The following is a 15,089-nucleotide window of genomic DNA, read 5'->3' as shown; positions in this document are numbered from 1 at the left end:
TTAATCAGGGTTATCCTGCAAATACTATGTGAGGAGAAGCAGAAAGGACTTGCACATGTATCTGTTTTACTTAAGAAGGCTTTAGGAAAGGGAGAGAAGGAACTAGAGCTGAAAGCAGTGTTCAGATGTTGTTGTGGACAGAATAACAGCTCCTCAAACATGTCTACATCCTAACCCCCAAGCTTGTGAATATGTTAGGTTTTGTGGCAAGGAGGAGTTAAGTTTGCAGATGGAATTAAGATTGCTATCGGTTTACCTTGAGTTGGGGAGACTATCCTGGCTTATCTAGCTTGGCCCAATATGATCACAAGTGTCCTTACAAGTGAAAGAAGGAGGCAGAAGAGGGAGAAGCAGAGACGTGGCAGCACGAGGAGGACTCAGCCCAACGTGGCCGTCTGACGATGGAGGAATGGGGCCACGAGCCAGGAACTGTGGATGGTTTCTAGAAGCTGGAAAATGCAAGTGAATGGATTCTTCCCTGAGGCCTCCAGAAGGAATGTAGTTCTGCCAACATCTTGATTTTAGCCTAGTGGGACCCAGTTCAGACTTCTAACTTTCAGAACTGTAAGATAAATTTATTATCTTACAAATTGATTGTTTTTTAAATATGCTTTTAAACTACTAAATTTGTGATAACTTTTTACAGCAGCAATAGGAAGCTGATACAGATTTGTAAACACCTGTGGACTCAACGAGAGCAAAGAGTAGCGTGAATGCCACAAATAGGGTCCTATCCATCAGACATTCATGCACCACCAGTCTACTTAGAACACTGCATGTCACCACGAAATAGCTTTTATAAAATGAGAAGAGCATATCAATGTAACCCTTAGGTAGTTACCCTTGGCAAGATTTATACTTATTTGTTACTGGAACATCTCTCGGGAATGCACTGTTGTTTTAATAGTGAAACAAAAAAGAAAGCCCCATTATTGTTTGTTCACATTCGGTGATTTGACCAGTTTGATAATCCTTGTTGTTATCGCTGCTGTCGCTGTGCCAGTTCTTATTACTACAGCTGTGTGAACCCTGGTGAGCTGTTTGCCTTCTCAGTGCCTCAGTTGGCACAGTGCAAAATGGGGTAAGGAAAGCACCTGTCCACAGGGTTGTTATGAGGTTAAAGTTATTATGCTTGTGAAACACCGAAACAGTCCTTGGCACATGCGAGGCGCTCGCTGCATTTTGGTAGGCGTCCTTGAAATCATCACCATCATCATCACTGCCCTGCATGTCGATGACTGCTGGCTCCAGGCCCTAACGCGGCAGACAGGCTTCATATTTTATCCCGAGGAATTAGGGATCAGTATCTCCATTTTTTCAGGTAAAGAAACTGAAACAACTTGAGCAACAAACAACTTAACCAAGTCGAAGAGCTTTTAAGTGACAGAATGAGGATTGTCCATGACCTGAAATACTTAGCTAAACTTCCACTAGGCCTAGCGCTAGACGCCGTCTGCTGCCACTACCTACAGCCTGATACCATCTCGAGCCCTTGAAGGACACAGACCTCTGGAGACCGCTGGGTTAGATGAGCACTCCGTGGGAAAGGTCACTGACATTATCTTATGGGCCCACTTTGTTTAATATCTGAGAACATGAGCCATTTGTAACCCTGAGGGAAGTATTTTGAAACCATTTTCTCCTAATGATAAAAATTTGATTGGAGTCAGTCTGGTTTGCCATGAGTGAAACCATATGGGATAATTTTTAAGGGTATTTTCCTATAAAAGTAATAAATGTGCATTGTAGAACATTTGAAAAATAGAGAATAATATAAGAATAAATTATACACACAGTCCTCCATTCAGAAATAAGTACTGATAATATTTGTTTTGAATTGTGAGTTTGTGTGCACACATAGAAGAGCACACTTTGTATATATAGTTTTGTAGTGGTCAATGTGGTTTGCACATTAATTTATGTTACATTTTCAGATTTTTTTATGTCAAACAGGGACATTTAAAAAATTTTTTGATTTGTAAATTGTTCCAGTCTGCATTTTGTGATACTTAAGGATTTATTGATACCTTATTTCCAAGGTAATACTTTTACACTGATCTTAGAATAAATAAGGTTGGAAGATTCTTCAACCACAGGTCTTAATGAAATAGTAAAATAAACTACCTTGTGTTAAGGAAATTTGTAAAAGTCCGTTTCCTTTTTATAGTATGTCAGTCCCTTTAAGGGCAGGAATTGTGCTTCATAATATTTATATCTGGTAAAGTCTGAATAATTGTTTTTTACAATAATCATTAAATGATTATTAGGTAAACATGTAAAAAGGTATAAATGATTAGGGAATTGATATTGAGGTATTTTTTATCAACATTATGGTACTTGTTGATAATTATGGTAAATTATCCTGTTGAATTTCAAAACACCTGATCTGAAAATCCAAGTGTTGAGTGAGAACTGTGAAGCGTTAGGTTGGTGAGGATCAGGACGGCGGAAGAGTGAGGGTCTGTTAAGTAGGACTGTCCCCAAGTGTGAAGAATTTCCAGTTAATGAACTGTATCATTCATCTCTCTTTCTATTTTTAAGTATCTGTTGCTGATTTTCAACTTTGCTTACAATTGTAAACAGACATTGAGATATAGGAATTCCTTAAGCTCAAGCAATAAAATGCCTTTTTTTTGAAGAAGAAGATTAGCCCTGAGCTAACATCTGCTGCCAATCCTCCTCTTTTCGCTGAGAAAGCTTGTCCCTGAGCTAATGTCTGTGCCCATCTCCCTCTGTTTTACATGCGTGATGCTACCACAGCATGGCTTGATAAGTGGTGTGTAGGTCCACACCTGGGATCTGAACCAGCAAACTCTGGGCACCAAAGTGGAGCATGTGAACTTAACCATTGTGCCACCAGGCCAGCCCCTCCAGTGGTACAATTTTTAAATACCAGTATTATCTTATTTTTACAAACTCAGAGAAAAGATATAGGAGAAAATGCAATGTTTGGATAACTATTTCTCTACTTTTTAAAAAACATAAGTAATTAAGCATTCAGATTCAATAAATAAAATGGATTTCTAAAATTGTTTAAAAATAAATTTACAACATTTGTTTTCATCTCTTCTTGATATAGTTCTATGTTTAAAACTTTTAATATGATGTAGAGCTTCAGTTTTTGATGGACAGTATGCTTATACATTTTAATAGGAGAGAAGAAATATAGAAAGAATTGTAATAATTTTTTCTGGTTCTTCATATTCTAAAATCATGTTTCTTTGTCTGTAAGTTCATGTAGATCTTGTTATATTATACACTTCCAAATGTCAAATATTAGTGAAAACAACCCTATCAGGGATTCCCAATGCTTCATTATTTCAGTTCAGAAAAGAGTTTAGTATTCTATCTTGTACAAAATATTAGCCATGCATAAGGTAATTGAACATTAATTTTTTTAACTTTGACTCTTGTAACCAGGTTTATGCCTGAGTTCTGCGCTGTTAATTTCCCTAATATAACACCTGGAGCATGGGAAGTAATACTAGTAAAGAGCAATTTTTATAGAAGTTAGTGTAAGATGGAATACTCTTAAAATTGCTTTTACTTAAGAATATATTATGTTATAAAATCCCCCTAAATCACTATATTACTTTTTATAGTTTTGGGTAAACATCAGAAACACAATATTCACTTCAGAATTGCAATCTAAATTTTAGATACATAATTTCAAATATTGTGTTGTCTTGGAAATAGGCAATTTGGCTGTCAAACATAATCCTTTGGTAAAATAAGGCAGACTGAGCAAGTTAATGATTTTAGTGCATTGAATTATGCACAAGCATTCAGTTCTTAAATAAATAAATAACATTGTAAACTATTTGCATTTTTTTCTTCATTTGGAAAGACTAAAATCTTCATTTTCTTTTTTTACATCAGCAAAACTTGAGAAATAAAAATTGTAGTTATAATCATCAAATATGGTACTAGAAATAGTATCAGTATAAAAAAGACTAAAGTAATTCTCAAACTTGAGTGGACTTAACAATCACCCTAATTCTTAGTTACATGATGGATGAATTTTCCCCGGGCCCCAATCCCAGGAAATTCTGATTCTATCAAGCTCCCAAAGTGGTTCTGATACAAGTAGGCTCTTGAACACATTATGAGAAGAGAATGGAGTCACACTGGGGCAGTGTAGCTGTGATCAAGAGCTGTAACAGAGATGAGGACTTTTCTAGAGGCCCCCAGGGTTTTGATCACTTGCTAGTGTGAACTCTCCCCAGAAGTCTTGTTTACCGTGACCCTAGGCCCCAGGAGGCCTTGGGTTCTTTCTGGGAGTGGTAGAAGACACACTTTGCTAGGTCTTATTTCCCTTCTGGTCAAGAATGGTTGCAGGGGATGCAGGCATCAGGAAGGGGTGGGGGTAGGGGGGACATGTTTGCTGGTATTGCTTTCAACAAATGAATAGAAATTCATCCTATTCTTTGTTTCAATATGTACAGATAGTCTAGTATATAGCCATATTTCTAAGGTATTTTACAATCCCCATAGTAGGATGTAAATTTTGAAATAAACTTCCTGCAGAGGATTTTGCTAAACGTGTGTTCTTACTCAATTATAGTCTCATATTGTGACATTATTTGTAATTGATTCTGCACATAACAAAACTGTTCAAAGATATTAGTGTCCAAATGGTAATTGCATTGGCAAGTATAGGATTAAGTTGCAAGATTCCACTAGAATTTGAGGACATAGAGTATATTTATCATGTCCTTGATTTGTAACAGAGACTAAAAAGCATTCATTTGCACAATTAGATCTGCCTAAAGTCCAAGAAAGGAATTCAGAAAGAAAAATATAAACTCTTTGGTCTTTGTTCCCAAGCTATGATTAGCCATACTCATTTTTTTTTCCACCACTGTCACCATCTTCTGCTTTGGAAAGAAGAGGTAGAAAGGGGAATGACGGAGAACAAAGAAACGAGGGGATGCCAAAATGGTTTTCTCTTGCTCAGAACTAGGACAGCAAAATTCGATTTGCCAGTGGAACTGAAGTTAATTCTCTTTTTAATCTGCTCAACTGATCATATGCTCTTGTCCATTGGAAAGACCAAGGAAAGGACTGCAGGTTTATTTCATTTTCTCAGTCATATTGCCTGCAGTGTGATTTGATACCTAAACCAGAGTTGGCAGTAGACGATGTGAATTTAAGCCTAGCTCTGTGACTTACTATCAGTGTGACCTTGGGCAAGTCTCTCAAACTTTCTAATGTGTGTCTTCTCTAACAGACACTTCTTTAAACATTTTCTAATGTGTTTAACATTTTGTTTTTGAGTTAAAATACTTTTCTCAAAACTAGCACTATGAATAGTATAAAATACACCGTAATATACATTTAAATACATTTTATATATTATTACTGTATTGAATGGAATTTCAGTGTATGTACTTTGAAATGCGGCACATTTACAATCAAGTGCTAAGCCACTTTTCAGTAAAAGAAAACTCAGGGACTTGCATTGAGGATGGGTCAGGGATGGACCAAAAGATATCCCTCTTCATTGTTTAAGTTGTTAAGCAATTGAGGAATAAGACAAGAGAATAAGGCAGAGAGAAAATCAAATATTGCCTTTATTATTGATGAAGTTGGCATTGCTAATGTGCTGTATATCTGGGAGAAAGTAGAGTTTGTAATGTAAAATCCCAGAATTAGACAGAGTTACCCAACCAAACACAGAAAACTGTGGACCATAGACCAAGAACCATCAAGAACACATGCCCTTATGTGCTGCAGAAGCTTAGTGAAACAACTGTAGTTAGAACTGGGATACTGGTTGCAAGCTTATCCTGAATCCCGGTCCCCAGGATATTCTCCAAGTTTTATATTGATACAATAAAATTTACTACCCTAACTTTGTGTGATTATATGTTTTCTTTGAAATTAACTTTATGTTTGTGGGAAATGCTTTGCCACATGGCAAGGTATTTCGAAGATGAATTTTCTTACAGCCATATAAAAACCAATAAAACCTTGATCCCATTGGGGTCTCAATCGTAACTCTAGCAAATACTCAGCAAGCATTTGTCAATCACCAATGTGGCTATAGGCTTGTTATACAAGTCCAAATACTCACAAAGAAAACTGGGAAACATGAATTCAAATCTAACTTGCCTTTGTATAAGCCACCAAGAACATAAGGATATCATTTCATGGAAGAAAGTAACTTGTAGGCTCATGTTTCCCAGATATGTTTTCTTAATTAGTAACCTAGTTTGTGTATTTAATTCTGAAGTGAGTATACACTCTTTCTTCTTTTACTCAAAGTAGATCCAAAGCTCAGGCCTTTTTCTCCAAGCAGAGTGGACAATTAGAGATACTGCCGTAAGTTCTGTCAACTGGGAGAATTGCCTTTCACCATTCTTTCTCAGAGACAACATGAGTGGGGCTGTAAGGAGCAACCGTTCACTTTGGACTGGTATTGGCCAGTGTGTTTTGAGACCCATTCGAACACTAATGTCATGCTTCTTTTTTTCTGCTGACAGGTTAGGTAACTGCATGAGGCTATAGGTGTGTACTGAGGAAGAGGTGGTGAAGCAGTAGGATTTGGTGTCACAGAAGTCTGATCCACATGCTCATGGAACTTACTTGTCCCATCCACACCTACCTGGGTCTGGTTTTATATATTTCATTTCCATTTTCTAGTGGATTGTGGTTACTCACAACCAAATTTATAATTTTGTGAATCATTTAACACCCAGTTCAAGTGTCCTGTAGGCAGACGTTAACCTCTGTCTGGATCCAATAATGACTCATAAGTTAATTTTCAAATAGAAAGGAGTCATTGGAAGAAGAAAACATGGTCTTCTTCCAAAACCTTAAGGGTATGAGTTGTGGCTCTCTTATGGAGCATTACCAGAAGTGCAGAATGGAGTATTATAAAGCCCACATGATGGGGTAATTTGTACTGCAGCCTGGTCTTATAGCAGAGCCCTTTCTTACTCCAGTCCCCACTCGAAACTGATATCTTTACTGGTTACCTGGTGAGGGGTCAGAAGCCTCACCCAAATATATGTTTCCTTCAAAATGCAAAGAGACCCATCACATGGTAAAATTCAGCAACTTATTTTTCAGTATATGGGGGAATTCTGATATAGTTTAAATCATTGGCTGTCTAGAAAGTCTGCCAATATTGGGGCCTCCTGAACTTCAGCATGGTTTACCCCTTATTGTCTGGTACAAAAGTGTCATATTAAAGCTTCTAGGACATTTGCTCCTTCCTTATGGGCAAGTTTAATTAGAATCATGTCAACACTTTTGCATTACATATATGTTAGGAGATACCTTATGGTATATCAATATTTCTACAGATTATGACAGAGAGCATAACCTTGAGGTAAGTCAATGATATGTGACCCTGTCCCTGCCAGGTGAATGCAAACTGCTTCCTACTCTCTTTATTGATCTCAATTATAAACAAAATGTTTACTAGGTCAATATCTGTGTATAGTTTCCATAAGCTGGTTGGTTTGCTCTGGTAAGATATCATGTGTAGAGCAGCAGTTGATATTAATACCTGATTACATTTATGAAAATTGATAGTTATTTTCTACTGGCAAACTGATGATTTAAATAGAGATGTGAAGAAATAACCATCATTACATTGTCAAATCTTGTTGGTGGTGCTAGTCTTTGCAATTATCCCAGGAATATAGTATTTGTTTTACTTTACTTTTTTTTGTGGGAGGGGTGGGGTTGAAGTTCCAGAGACTTATATTTTTCCTTTTCTACCATAATATCCTCATTCTCTGTAAGGATTCTGCCATTTGCTATCTGTATATGTTACCACTACACATTCCTGGCTTAAAAAAATACCCATAGGATGTCTGTATGGGCCCAAGTAACCTTTATTAGATATACTCAAGGCAAGATATCATTTATCATTACATCTCACTTCCAGAAGTTCCCAGTCTTACCAGTGCCATGGTGGCATTTTGGCTCCACCAGAATGGTGGTACCCATGGCTCCAGGTTTCTGGGGATGCCTGGAGGAAGCTTCATTGTATACACATTTAGCAGCATAGAAGAATCCTTTCTGCGAGGGACTTGGTTTTCCCTCAGTCAAGAGCTCTGAGTCTGTAAACCAGAGAGGAGGCTGTGAATCTCCACTGTTGCAATTTAGGTCAATTTCTGCACCCAGATCTAGAATTGTTTTGTTTATAAAGGTGTAATTGAAGCGTCATAGGCTGTACATATATTTCATTCCCAAGGACCCTCAGGTCAATTAGTTACCACAACAGATCCCTGCAGTGAAAAACACTTTGATTACTTAAACTGTTGTAATGATTAAGTGCTGCCATTCATTCTCTAAACAATCCAGACTTCATTATTCCCCACTGACATCAAAAAGTTCAATTCAAAGATCCAATTCTCATCATTGTCTCCAGGGTACAGAGGACAGACTTGACAGAGCTTTTCATAACTGGTGAATGCTTAATACTTAGTGAAGAGAATGTCAGAACACTCTAGAGCCAGGGTCAGCAAACTACAGCCAAGGCGAAATTCAGTGGGTGGCCTATTTGTGCACAGCCTGTTTGCTACGAACAGTTCTTATACTTTTAAAGGTTATAAAATAAGAAAAAGAAGAGAAAGAAGGAGGAGAAGAAGGGGAGGAAGAGGAAGAAGAGGGAGAAGAGAAGAGAAGGGAAGGGGGGAGGAGGAGAGGATACTTACGTGGCCCATAAGACCTAAAGTAGTTACTCTCTAGCCCTTTATAGAAGAAGTTTGCCTGCTGACTCCTTTTCTCCATCTTGGCAGGCAAGTTCTGGCCTTGTAATCACATTGACTGTAGGCCACTGTGAAGTCCAAGCTTTAATTTTCCATTGTAATAGGCTGATAATGCCACCCCAGGTACTTGAGATACATTAAATTCTGAAGCCTGTATGAGCACAACCATATTGATGAATTCAGGCAGATTCAATCTTCTGTTTTGCCCTCCTTGTCTAATAACTCTTAAAATACATTCCACACATATTTTCCAGACTCATGCTGATACATATTGGCAAGAGCCTATAATAACTTCTGCGTATGAAATAGTTTCTCTAGAATATTGCTTTCACTTATGGGATCTAAGACTAGTTATTGATTTGAAAGGCGATCCATAAGGGGTGTCGACGTGGATGCTGAGAAAAGTTGACCTCACTTGTAAGGCGATTGCCTCAAGTGAAGTTCTTGAAAACTTTTTCTTTTTGATTTTGTTTTGTTCTTGTTTGTTTGCTTGTTTGGTTTTACAAGGGAATACAGCTTCCCTCCATTAAACAAGATCCAGGGACATTTGGGAGGTTAAAGTTCTCATCCTCATCTATGCCCTAATCTTTCCCTCTCAAGCCTTATGATTCCATCTTTCCTGAGCAGTGCTCTCAAATTAGTTTGAGAATCTTGGAGGGGTTTTACCTAATACTGAAGTTGTTCCTCTGTCGTTGTGCACATGCGTGCTCTCTGGGAAAGTCAGAGAAGACGCTATACTACACCCCTCCGTCTCGTATTCCCTACTGCCACCACATTCACTAAATTCTATAGACACTTGATCTTCTAAAACTTTCCCCTCTATTGACAATCCACGCCAAATAGTCGCTGGGGAAATTAGAGTCATTATGCTGCTTCTGCATGACATGAATTGCAGTGTGCTATTTCCTCTTGACGAGGGCTTGCCTGTGTTCCCCATAAGTATGAGAGCAGCCCCATTCCAAAGTCCATCTTATAGAGTCTGCCTCCTGTGGCCACTTCTAATACTTGTATTTATCAGGATCCTGGCAAGAAACAGATGCCACTATCAAAGATTTAACTGAATAAATTTAATAAAGGATTATTTATTAAAATGTGCAGGGCTGAAGAACCCAAAGAGGGACCGTGAAGCATTCGAAGACTAACAGCAGGAATCCTTTGCTGCCCTTGGGAGGGAATATGGTTGCTAGAGCTGCATGAAAACTGGGACCATGGAAGAAAAGCCACAGAAGGGCCACAAAAGAAAGCAGCCACTGCCAAAACTAGAATGGGGGAGTGAGCGAGAAGGCCAATAACTATCCCTATTGTTCCTTTCTCTCACCTTCCGTATTCAGGTGGTGTCTCCATTGGAGTGGGCTTGGGAGCCTGGGTAGTGTAACCACAGGGGACGAATCAATCTGGAGAGAGCACAGAAAATATCCAGGTCCTACGGAGACCATTTTTGAGTGTGAATTATAGAAATGAGAAACACTTAAGAGACTGTGTGAGATGATACCACTACCATATTTAATTGATTCTAACAATGTTTTTTGTTCTGAGCTAGTCAAATTTTCTGAAATCAGAATTTATCTTAAAATTTGTAGTATATTATAGTTTATTTGAACACAGTGTTGTTTTCTTAGAGGAATATCAAGTAATGGGCTATCTTATGGTCAATGTTGTCCTAGATTCAATAATCAATAGAGTAATGGCAATAAAAGGAGAGAAAAGATGTGGACATTGCAGAAATAGAATTCTACAAACTTGTGTGAAGTAAGTTTGAAACATTTTAAAACATCCGCATAGATCTTTAGAATCTTTTGAGTTTATAATTCTTAAATGAACAATTAACAATTTGTATTAGTGATAAAAAGTGATAGATGGCGCTGGCCCAGTGGAATAGTGGTTAAGTTCATGCGCTCCGGTTTAGTGGCCCAGTGGTCACAGGTTCAGATCCTGGGCGCGGAGCTATGCACCGCTCATCAGGGCATGCTTTGGCAGGTGTCCCACATACAAAGTAGAAGAAGACTGGCACAGATGTTAGCTCGGGGACAATCTTCCTCACCAAAAAAAAAAAAAAAAAAAAGTGACAAGAGGTTGGAGTTAAACATTTGCAGTTTATATATGAAGGGGTATGAGGCCTTTGCAAAATAATCCCGTAACAATTAACACCAGCTTTTTTTACAGAAAAGAAAAAAAATTTCTCTTCCAAAGTTGTTCTGTGAAGCATAGAAGCATTGCTTGCATCTTAAAAGGAAGAAGAAAGGGGAAGGTTCTGCATTTGTATAAAAATAGTTTTTGCTTGTCGTTCTTCACGATAGCTGAAAAGCATAATCTTAAAATAATGTTTTGGTACCTTCCTGTATTTGAAAAGAAGAACTAAGTTAATTAATGTGTATGCGTATAGAGATTCCCCCTGAAGAAGACTCTGAGAAATGGACATGTGAGGTAGTTTATTTAGAGGATGAGCCCATGAAGCACTAGTAAGAGAATGGGGAATGTGAGACAAGAAAGGGAGAAAAGCCAATAATGTGTATATTCATAAGCAGAATAATGCAATGAACAATGAGAATTCAATACCACAGGGAATCCTCTAATTACCGTGTAGAACAAACCTCAGAATTGTCCCACTGAAGGATGGGGATGGTGAGTTATTTTTACATCGACTTCCATCCCTCACTGACTGAGGGTGGCCCTCCCAGACCTTCATGCACTAAATCCCCAGCACTCGTCAGCTGCCAGGCAGGCGCACTGGCTTGGGAAACTGCCTCAGCTCCAGAGTCCTCAGGCAGCAAAACAGACCTCAGAAGTGGTCAGTGTGCTTAGCAGCTGACCACCAAGTTGTAGCTGGTGGTCCAGGAAGGTGTGGGATGTTCATGCTGGACAGATATATACAGAAAAGCTCTGGTACTTTTTGCCACTATGAATAAGTGAAATTAGCCAATTTTCCTGGAGGAATATGAGTTATAGTGTTTTACTACCTTAATGCCTTTGGAAAATCCCCAGTTTTGTTACCCTGTTGTACAAGTTAGATTACAAAGTTAGAGTATACAACAAATTCAGTTGCACTGATAATTTGAGTAATGGTATATTTGTGTGTGTGTGATTATATCAAGATTAATGTTCGTGTTTTCACTACTGAGTCTATCATGGCTGTAACTCATTTCTTTGTAGTTTTCTGTTTTCTTTTCTTCTGCATTTTGGTTATCAGTTTGAAAAATATAATATTGAAAAGATGCATCATGAAATATTTCTCCATTATGCACAGTCAAACATAGGTAAGAGATGGGATCTTATTCAAAAGAAGAAAAGCTGCCATTTCAAGCTGGGAAGATATAATAGGAAGGAATTTGATTTATGATCTATCTCATTCTTTTAGCAATATGCAGTATAATCTGTTCTTGGTGCAAAAGCATTTGTTGATATCAATTATTGATACAAGTTTCCGTCAAGTTTAAAGATTTGTGACGGTATTTTGTAAGATTACTAAATAAGGCATTATTATAGAATCTGAAAGAACACTTTATAGTAAATTTATAAAAATTAATATGGCTATATTTTATTCCTATATCATTGTATACTGCTGTCATTTACTTTGTGTGGCTAGACTGGAGATTTACATTTTAAATAATTTATTTACAGACCTTAATTGCATCTTCAGTAGCAATTTCCCTTTAGTTTGGATAAAGCTTTTCAGGAATGAAAATCTTGTGTTTCTTTATTTTAGGTTCATCATTTATTGTTTCATTTCACAGACTATAAAAGTTAGCCAACGTTAGTGATAAGAACACTCCTTAAATGTGCAGAATAATAATTTAGATTTGATTTAGTTCAAGTGTATAAAATGAAGTGTATTGCAAGGCCAGCAGGCTCCTCTTGAGAATTCAAAGAGATCAATTGTTGGGTCCACAGTCCAGATGTTACTCAAGGACAAGCTTCTATTTTCTAGGATGAGGAAAAAGAAAACCATGGCCATGAAAAGGCCTTTTATTTTGACTCAACACGGTTTCATAAGAAAAGATTGGGCAGCAGCATGAAGACCATCTGCATGGCCCTGATAAGCTACCTAACCTCTCAGAGGCTCAGTGTGATCATCAGTAAAATGGGAATAACCAGGCCAACACCATACAGCTTCAGGAATGTTACAGGAAGCAATGCATGTAAAGTGCTGAGCAACATGCCTGGTACATGGAAAGTCTCAGTCAATGATAAGTGATAAAATTAAAGATTAAAAGACTGAAATGATGTAATCTAGAGAAAAGAGATGACATTTAATGCTAATCTTTAGGTTTTTGAAAATTGTCAAACAAAGGTGATTGACTAAGTATAAGTTGAATACAAATTTAAAAGGAAGGCTCGATTTCAACATAGGAAAAGACGGTCCCAGAGTATTGAGAAAGATTACCTGTGTAATTTTCTCAGGAAGTTTTGAAGGATAGTTATGATTGTCTCTAGAATTGATTTCCTGTGGTTGTCTTCCTATGGAGTGTGATGCCCCACCATGTAACGTGGGAGTATTCGTTCTATACTTTAATATACTCTCACAGCTTATTCTGTGATTTCATTGATTTAAATTTTAGAGTCGAGAAGGAAGTTCATAGATAACCATACTCTTGGAGTGCATCGGTCTATTTCCTCTTTTTCCAGGATAGGAAACCAGACTCCCAGTAAGCTTTCACATACTTTGCATACTTGAGATGAACTCACAGGCTGCTTCCCATTGATAGGCAATTTCCCTTTAATTTGAGTAATGGTATATTTGTGTGTGTGTGATTATATCAAGATTAATGTTTGTCTTTTCACTACTGAGTCTATTATGGCTGTAACTCATTTCTTTGTAGTTTAGGCTAGCTCGTATCACTACAAAGAATTGATTTTAATCTTTTAAATAATGTTGCTTCCTCTGCTGTTAAGAGGCTAAAAGGACAGACTGGAATCCTAATTCCGATACCAATTCAGTTTTCCCACCTGTGAAATGAGAATAACGTGAGTACCTTGACAGGATACTTTTGAGAATTAAGTGAAATAATGTATGTAAGACATGAAGAGTCCTAGCTTATTTTAAGCAGTTGATCATTTAGATTATTATTAGTTTTATTTTTACTCCAGTTATGTTATAACTATACAGCAACTTATTCTGGCTATCATATAAAATATAAAGAAAACCTTTCCTCTACTGTTCCTCAAACACAAAAATACTGAGTTATGGGCCGGCCCCGTGGCCGAGTGGTTAAGTTCGCATGCTCCGTTGCGACGGCCCAGGGTTTCGCTGGTTCGGATCCTGGGCATGGACATGACACACTCATCAGGCCATGCTGAGGCGGCGTCCTACATGCCACAACTAGAAGGACCTGCAGCTAGGATATACAACTATGTATTAGGGGGGATTTGGGGAGAAAAAGCAGGAAAAAAAAAAAAAAGATTGGCCACAGTTGTTAGCTCAGGTGCCAATCTTTAAAAAAAAAAAATACTGAGTTATGACCCCATGTTTGTGTTTGTTCAACAGTATTTCTTGAGCATTCTTGAGCATTCAGGCTAGTGAGACACTACACAGAAAATAACAGAACTATACTGATGATTCACACAGCACTTGTGTAGGATTCCTGTATGTTTTCTCCGAGGTGTTTTTTCTCATTCTTTGCATATGAATAGATTTTTAAAATTTTGTCGAATATCTGTTCAAGAAATTGTGCTAGGCATTGTGTATGAATCAATGAGTTGAAAGATAAAGCATCTCGCCTCAGAAATAATATTTAAATCATGAGAAAAGCTATATATAACAATAAAAATACAGTAGCTCTCAAAATCATTTTGGTGTTAATTGCTACATCAATAGTGCGGAAAATACGTGCTCTATATCCAGAAGGAAAAAGATAATTGTGGGTTCCAAGAGTTTTGGTGTTAGGTTCTTTGTACTCAAAATAATATCTTACAAGCTGATTTTTAAGAATGATTACCTTGCTTTATAAAATAATACAGGTGTACTACAAAAATATAAGCAATATGGAAGAGTGAAAAAAGCGTCATTTATCTCTCAAAATCCTATCTCTCATAAATAACTGTTGCTAACCATTCATGAAATTATTTTGAGTAATGGGTGTGATTGTTTAAAAATGAGATTAGAGGCTGGCCCAGTGGCACAGCGGTTAAATTCGCACATTCGGCTTTGGCGGCCCAGGGTTCGCCGGTTCAGATCCTGGGTGCGGACATGGCACAGCTTGGCAAGCCATGCTGTGGTAGGCATCTCACATGTAAAGTAGAAGAAGATGGGCACGGATGTTAGCTCAGCGCCAGTCTTCCTCAGCAAAAAGAGAAGGATTGGCAGCAGATGTTAGCTCACGGCTAATCTTCCTCAAAAAAAAGAGAGACCATACTCTACATGCTTTT

At 37.7% G+C, this 15,089-nt stretch overlaps 1 protein-coding gene across 5 annotated transcripts in view; it reads left to right on the top strand.

Annotated features, from left to right (window-relative positions):
• BANK1 (B cell scaffold protein with ankyrin repeats 1) overlaps positions 1-15,089 on the top strand; it is a 314,872-nt gene that overhangs the window by 19,647 nt on the left and 280,136 nt on the right. The window lies entirely within an intron of this gene.

Source organism: Equus asinus, chromosome 3, assembly GCF_041296235.1.
Source record: "Equus asinus isolate D_3611 breed Donkey chromosome 3, EquAss-T2T_v2, whole genome shotgun sequence".
In the NCBI taxonomy this organism is placed as follows: domain Eukaryota; kingdom Metazoa; phylum Chordata; class Mammalia; order Perissodactyla; family Equidae; genus Equus; species Equus asinus.
Note: the sequence above shows the minus strand (reverse complement) of the source record. Positions and strands in the feature narration are given on the sequence as shown.